Source organism: Daphnia carinata, chromosome 10 (assembly GCF_022539665.2).
Source record: "Daphnia carinata strain CSIRO-1 chromosome 10, CSIRO_AGI_Dcar_HiC_V3, whole genome shotgun sequence".
NCBI lineage: Eukaryota > Metazoa > Arthropoda > Branchiopoda > Diplostraca > Daphniidae > Daphnia > Daphnia carinata.
This window is the reverse complement of record NC_081340.1, coordinates 106,675-114,530: the sequence shown is the minus strand read 5'-3', so window position 1 is coordinate 114,530 and position 7,856 is coordinate 106,675. Positions and strand designations below refer to the sequence as shown.

General features: G+C 35.4%; 2 long non-coding RNA genes across 3 annotated transcripts; one reads left to right on the top strand and one right to left on the bottom strand.

Annotated features, from left to right (window-relative positions):
- Positions 1 to 3,627: 3,627 nt before the first annotated feature.
- Positions 3,628 to 5,307, bottom strand: LOC130704408 (uncharacterized). The gene is made up of 6 exons (XR_009004942.1): positions 5,072 to 5,307; positions 4,811 to 4,959; positions 4,655 to 4,747; positions 4,386 to 4,549; positions 4,024 to 4,327; positions 3,628 to 3,954 (listed from the first exon to the last, which is right to left on the bottom strand). It is a non-coding gene; the product is annotated as an uncharacterized LOC130704408 (long non-coding RNA).
- A 245-nt stretch (positions 5,308 to 5,552) lies between these two features.
- Positions 5,553 to 6,914, top strand: LOC130704407 (uncharacterized). Of its 2 annotated transcripts, XR_009004941.2 has the most exons (4): positions 5,553 to 5,656; positions 5,758 to 6,026; positions 6,085 to 6,538; positions 6,608 to 6,914. It is a non-coding gene; the product is annotated as an uncharacterized LOC130704407 (long non-coding RNA). The 2 variants fall into 2 exon arrangements; XR_009004940.1 differs by having other exon boundaries at positions 5,572 to 6,026.
- The last annotated feature ends 942 nt before the right edge of the window (positions 6,915 to 7,856 follow it).

Here is a 7,856-nt window from a genome sequence, read left to right as displayed (position 1 = left end):
CTCCGCTCCTTCCAGCGTAACTGCTCGAACAAGAAGCACCAAAAGTATAATGAAAACAAGGCTGTAAACCAGACTATCTGCATATTACAGTGTATAATTACATTTCTTATTAGTTTAAAACTTGGTTTAAACACAGGAGAATCTCATTTTTAAACAACTTACGTAACCGCTTTCATTTAAGCCCTTCCAGATGATGAAGTAAACAAGAATCCATGCCAATACCAACGTTCCAAACAGTTCCCAACGCACAGAAGACAAATTGTCGATGCCATCTGTGATACCTAAAACTCGCTCACTACAAGCACATGTGATGGTGTGATTACTTATATCAACTTGAAGCGTTTATTTTTAGATGTAGTATTACGTCCAAAATTCTTCGACTGCAGACACTGATGAGTTGGTAAGGCTGATCCCATACGTCAGATTCGCAACGTCAGTCGGGACGTAACAATTCGGTGTATTCCATGCATTATCTAAGTGAAATACGAAAATTGCAAAAATTTTTAATTTGGAACATCCATACAGTATTTAAAAATTATACAGAAAAATTACAGATTGATCTTGAAAAATTAAAAACTAATAACATTTGCAATAACCTGAAATGTAAAATACTGCAAATAGACTATTTAGCCATACGAGTCACTGTTTCAGACAACAACGTTGTAGGATGTACATACCACAACCCGCCCAGGGAAGACTAGGTAAAGCGCTGAACGACGCAATCAAGTAGAATAGGGTCCAAGCGATGATAATGGTGTAATAAATGTCGATCAGTACGACCACAACCTAAATTATGTTTCGATTGATATTACCATGTAGATACATTTGTCAAACGTACTCACCATGGTTGCAAAACCCACACCTGTGCAATTAAAACGTTTTACAGCGAAATTTATATGCCAAATCATTATAATATAAACAACGAAAAACAACTGTACCTTTCATAATAGGCACTAATTGGCCAATAAATGTCATACCTGTGATAATGTAATAATGCGCGGATACATTTAAACATATATAAGACTACTTTTTCCAATAATACCCCCAACTCCTAAATATTGTCCTAATGCAACTTCTGTAAAGCGAATTGAAAATTTTTTAAAATTGTAATGATGAAGAAGTACTTGTTGGCGATAGGTTTCGATTATTACCTGCGTAGAATATCGGAATGCCACAAAATACCATGGCAACAAAGTACGCTATCAGAAATGCTCCTATGAAATATTGGAGCAGTAATCGTTAAGCAACCCTGAAATGCTAGAAATGAAAACCTATAGGCAAAGTAAAAAAAAACATACCCCCGCCATTTTTGTAACCTGAGATGAAAAATTCGGAATTGCTGTTATAAACCTACACGCTTCAGAAACGGTGAACATTTTTTGAAACTTACAAAGATAAGGAAAACGCCAAATGTTGCCCAATCCTACCGAGACACTTATGCAAGAGAACAGGAAATCAAGCTTGTTGCTCCATCCCCCGCGCTCCTCTCCTTCGTTTCCCACATCATTGACTTTTTCGATTTTTTCTTCCTGATGCCGGATATCGGGCTCTGAATTTGCAACTAACAGAGTCGTCGATGGCTTGGAAAGAAAAACAGGACAATTTTCGCACTCCAGCATATCCGAAGGTAAGTTTTGGCTTTTTGTTCCATTAGAAGGCGATTCCGAATGCGGCTTAGTCGCCTCATCGCCCTCGATCTTTGCAATACTTGGGTTTTCATATAGCTCAAAACCATCGTTGACAAATTCAATATTCATTTCCCCCACGTTTAAAACCTCTCGGCTTTTCGGGATAGTCTGTTACTCGTCAACAACAAGTATTATCACGTGCGCTCCCTTCACCACTTGCTGTTGAACTGAAAGTGTAGTAATTGAAAGCAAAAGAGACAGGAGTCATTCCGTTGAAACACAATGTTGAACTAAAAAAAACATTAATAATAAAAAAAGAATAATTAAAAAAGAGGAAAAAAAACAAACAAAACGAAAAGCTTAAAAACAAGAGAACAATGACCAGAAGACAATGGGGCAAAACTACAAACGCCCAAAAACAAACCACTGAGTATTATAGTGGTTGATCATTCAATACCACTATCTGAATTCAAAATTTCGTTCCAACACATATACAACTTCATTACTTGCGTGCGACGTTACACATATTTCATGGACTGAAATATCAGACTCGTGCCGCATTTTAAAACAGGGTTTTGTTTTCTTCCCTACTAGCACACTTCGTCTTGGGGATATCATAGAGACGTCGGCATATCCGATTTAGGTCTGTCGTCTTTCGACGCCATTGAGACATCCTGTGGAGATTGGCGGAGAAAAAGGCCCAGACGAAAAAGGCCCAGACGAAAAAGGCTCGCAAAAAAGGCCCATACGAAAAAGGCCCACACGAAAAAGGCATACTTTTTTCCAAATTTAAAAGTGGGCCTTTTTCTCCATTACACTGGGCCTTTTTCTCCGCTCAATTTCCATGTTCCTACAAACTTTATATTTGTTTCCAAAATGTATTTCCAACTTCCTATTCCGTGGAAGTTGGAATGTACAAAGGTTGCTGAAACCGTTACCTTCTATAGGGTTTGCCGAGCTCAAACAATGTTAGTGTATGTACGCTATTTAATCTTTGATTATTTATTAGGTAGCAATGTGATTTCGGATTATGTTAGTATTTATATATTGCTAATATCCCGTTAAATAAAGTTCATTTTTCACAATTTTTGTTTATTGAACTACTATCGCTTCTTCAAATATAATATAAGAAATAAATGTTTTTCGCACTTGGCCTTGTTCTGTGCACCTTTTTTGATCATTTCCCAAAACCCCAGTCCATCTCCCTTATAACTTCCCTTTGTCGATACTTATGCCATAGGTAAAGACCACTGATTCGTTGTGAATACGGAAACTGAATGAGTTCCGCGGGGCTTTTGTGGTTGCTGGGAACGAAGATATGTTAACACGAAGACTAGTTTATTATTATTAACATTTGATGAATAATTTTTATAGGAATAATGCTATAAACTTAAACTATCGTTTGAGGCAAGGACAAAAAAAAGTATATTATAATTCAATATTGATTCTCGTACCATTTATTACCTTATAACATTTTCAATTCTTTTCACAATTACAAAGAGCCAAATAAATATATTGAAATCATAATCAACTGCTATAACTATGCCAGGCGGTGGCTGCTGACTGTTATCTTGGAGCGCTTTTCAGCAAAGCAATAAATAGTTCGAGCAAAACTGGAATATTCAATTTGCGTAGGAACATCTATGAGTCAAACTTAAATAGTTAATGCATGGCTTTTGTTAAAGAATAACCTCACCTTTAGTCCGAGAGAACCATCTACGTCTCTGGTAAGCACTCGCGTTTTTCCAGCAATTATAAATGATTTTTTACGTTCTTCGTCTTGTTTCCCCTTTATGCACATTATTAAGCAGCTATTGGTTACCTAATTCACATCACATACTACAGTGAAATATAAGGAAGCTTTGCACTTTACGTTAACAAAGCTACTAACAATTACAAATTCAACGTTTATTTTCTACCATGAAGGGCTTTTTTTTTAGTCTTTTATTAGTGAAGACACTTTTACACTCCTTTTAAAAAGAATCTAAGATTTTTTTTCTTCAAATTTTCCCCGATCATAGGAAGCATGCCAGTGTATTGTTATAAAAAACTATCACGACATGGCTTACACATGATAGAACACGAGTTTAGCTCATCCATGAGACAGTATCAGTATTTCATATGATACATTTGCCTGTTTTTCTTTAATTTATTCACTTTATGTTCTTTCTTCTCAGTTTTCTTTTTCTTAATGTTGGCTTTTCTCTTTTTCTGTTGTTATTCCTTATCCCTTTCTTCGATGCGTTCATCCCAATTTTTTTTAACTTTTTCTTTGATTTTATCTCGTTTCTTAATTTATTTGTCAAGCAATTCCACAGTCCTTTACCTATTGCAATACAGCAAGGTTAAAAGTTTTGATGATCTTACAAATGTGTTTGTCGCATTGAAAGTTTACCTGAAAACCTTCAGCTAATTGCAGAGCACCATTTCATGCCTGTTTCTCTTTAATGCTTCATGCCTTCTCAACTTCAGCTTGGCCTACCAAGATTTTCACTTTTGGTTTTAATTTTTCTCTGAAGACTAGCTAAACTCTGAAAGACCTGAGGTAGATGACACAGATGCTGCCATGGTGGCTTGTGCAAGTTTGGCAATTCAGGACCTCTTCTTCTTATTTTTCCTTTTTAATTTCTTCTTCATTTCATCTAACTTTCGTTTAGTTTTTTTTTTTGTTTTCGTTTCACATAAATCCGGCTTTTTCCCTGAAAATCAATGGAATAAACTGGCCGGTCTGCCTTAAATGTAAAAATTAACATATACCTGGGAGTGTGAGAGCTTAGCTGTTAGACGTTCTTCCATTTCTTCAGGATTGGAAGCATGGTTCGTGGTGTTTTTTAGACACAGCTGGCATATCCACATCATTGCTATCAGGATCTGTAGGAAGCTGTTCAGCAACATAATCAATAGAAGTCATCTATTCATCCCTAGAATCCAATATCAAAGTTATGCTCACAATTTTTGTTATTGCATGCTCAAGAAAACCACTATGTATGAACATTTTAAAAATTAGGTTTTGACCCTTCACATACCTTTCTTTTTCAGACTCAATATGAAAACTCGTTTAAATTACATTCATCCATTGAAGACCTCAAATCAGAAAGGTGGATGGTTTGGATGATCCTCTGGTATCATGCAAAAACAAAGTAAAGATATTCTAAGGTGTATTCGTTAGTAAAATGTTATACCGCTTTCATAATTTGGCATCCTTTCACAGTAATATTGTTGAGTGGTTAAGCAAGTCCTATGTTTGGCTTTGGTTTATGCTTGGATCCTGGTAATAATCAATAAACCCGCATAACAAAATATCCTTGATGTCACTTTTTTAAGTCTTCTCCTAGAAAACAAAATAAACATTGAATGTGAATGACAATGCATAATATATTCCGCATCAACAATTTAAGTGCAAGCTGCACGTAAGTCTCTGTAGAAGAGCTTACTCAATTTACCTCTTTAAAGCAGCTAGCCGTCTTTTATGGTAAAAGGAGTTTTTGGTAGAATTTGTTGCACCGAAACATTTTGTTGCAATAACGGCCTTTTCCCTTGTTTCACCGAATTCTTTCGGTACTAGCTTTGATGCTAGCAGACAACAACAGCAAAGCTATCAATGGAATTCGCATATTAGATTTGGCTTGGAAATGTCGGCGAACCTAGCCTATTGTTATTTTCTTTAGAGAACGACATTTTCAAGCCAAACCTAGCTTCAGGACGCCTCCACTTGAGGGCAGTATAAGCAGAATAAGTATCTAAATAATCGTATGAAGGGTAGTACAAAAAACGAACGTAGTAAAAAAAAAACTCTTAAGATTGTCTATTGAAATTTTTAAAAATTTTTAATTTTTTTATTACAAAATCAACAAAATTTTGGTACTTTGTTATTGTTCATGCTTTCCATCTGCTTATACTGCCCTCTAGTGGAGGCGTCCTGAAGCTAGATTTGGCTTGAAAATGTCGTTCCCTAAAGAAAATAACAATAGGTTAGGTTCGTATAGTGTGATCTATGGAGTGATCCACGATAATCTTGAGAGACCACGGTAAATATAATAAAGTTTAAAGATTATGACATGAGAGGCAGTTTTGGTTTATGGAAAAACGGAACAAGAACTTGAAAGTGTCGTCTAAACAAATTTTGTAGGAAATGAACCTAAAATACCAAGAGCCTGATAAAAAGCGAGGGCCCGTTGACATCGTCGCACTTAAAAAGCAACCCTCTTCTGAAGACCTTTCATTTCTAGCTCATTGACCAATATTCCAACTCAAAGTGTTTCTACAATTCAAGATCTTGATAGGAATCAGGCTGGTGTTCACCACAATAGTTCTTTTTAAAAAATTGACACCAGGAACTGTGCTTACAATCCTGAAAAAATGGAAGAACGTCTAACAGCTAAGCTCTCACACTTCCAGGTATGTGTTAATTTTTACATTTAAGGCAGACCGGCCAATTTACTCCATTGACTTTCAGGGAAAAAGCTGGATTTATCTGATAAGAAAACAAAAACCAAACTAAACGGAAGTTAGATGAAATGAAGAAGAAATTAAAAAGGAAAACTAAGAAGAAGAGGTCCTGAATTGCCAAACTTGCACGAGCCACCAAGGCAACATCAGTGTTATCAGCCTCTGGTCTTTCAGAGTTTGTCGAAACAGAAATTCCTGAACCAAGACTAGCAAGTACACTGCCAACACCAATTTTTAACAGTGAAGGCTGCCTAGTTTCCAGCAAATTTGATTTTGGAGAACTATCTAATTCCTCACCCATTCTGAAAAAACCCACTTTAGATCCAGAAGTGGCAACGCTAAAAAAAAAAACTCAAAGCGAAAATGAAAACTTGGTAGGCCAAGCTGAAGCTGAGAATACAGGAAGCATTGAAGAGAAACAGGCATGAAATGGTGCTCTGCAAATAGCTGAAGGTTTTCAGGTAAACTTTCAATTTGACAAAAATATTTGTAAGATCTTGAAAACCTTTAACCTTTCTGTATTGCAATAGGTAAAAGACTATGTGGAATTGCTTGCCAAATCAATTAATGAACGAGATCAAATCAAATCAGAGAGTAACAAAAATTGCGCTGAACGAATCGAAGAAAAGGAAAAGAGAAAGGAATAACAACAGAAAAGGAGAAAAGCCAACATTAAGAAAAAGAAAACTGAAAAGAAAGACCATAAAGTGAATAAACTAAAGAAAAAAGGCAAATTTATCGCATGAAAGGCTGATACTGACTGATGGATCAGCTAAACTTGTATTCTTTCATATGCAGCTATGTCGTGATAGTTTTTTTGAAAAATACACTGATATGCCTTCCATGATCGTGGAAAATTTGAAGAAAAAAAATCTTAGATTCATTTTAAAAGGTTTAGTGTCTTCACTAATAAGAGACTATCATAAAAAAAAAGTCCGTCATGGTAGAAAATTCATTTGTCATTATTAGTAGTTTTGTTAACGTAAAGTGTAAAGCTTCCTTATATCTCAATGTAGTATGTGATGTGTAATTATAGGTAATCAATAGCTGCTTGAAAATGTGCAAAAGGTGAAAACAGGACACGAAGAACGAACAAAATCATTTATAGCAGTAGGTTATGATTTTAATATATTTATTGGGCTCTTTGTAATTGTTAAAAGAATTGAAAACGTATAAGGAATAAATGGTATTAGAATCAATATTGAATTACAATAGTCTTTGTTTTGGTCCTTGCCTCAGACGATAGTTTAAGTTTGTAATATTATTCCTATAAACATTATTTATTAAATGTTCCTATAAACATTATTTATCAAATGTTAATAATAACAAACTAGTCTTCGTGGTAACATATCTTTGTTTCCAGCAACCACAAAAGCCCCGCGGAACTCATTCAGTTTCCGTATTCACAATGAATAAGTGGTCTTTACCTATGGCATAAGCATCGACAAAGGGAAGTGATAAGGGATATGGACTGGGGGTTGGGAGGAATGATCAAAGAGGGTGGACAGAACAAGGCTATGTGCGGAAAACATGTATTTCTTCTATTACATTTCAAGAAGCGATAGTTGTTCAAAAAACAAAAATTGTGAAAAATGAACCTTATGAAACGGGATATAAGCAATAGATAAATACTAATATAATCCGAAATTAGATTACAACCGAATAAATAATCAAAGATTAACTAGCGTACAAACGCTAACATTGTTTGATCTCTGCAAACCTTATAGAATATCACGGTTTCAGCAACCTTTGTACATTCCAGATTCCACGGAATAGAGG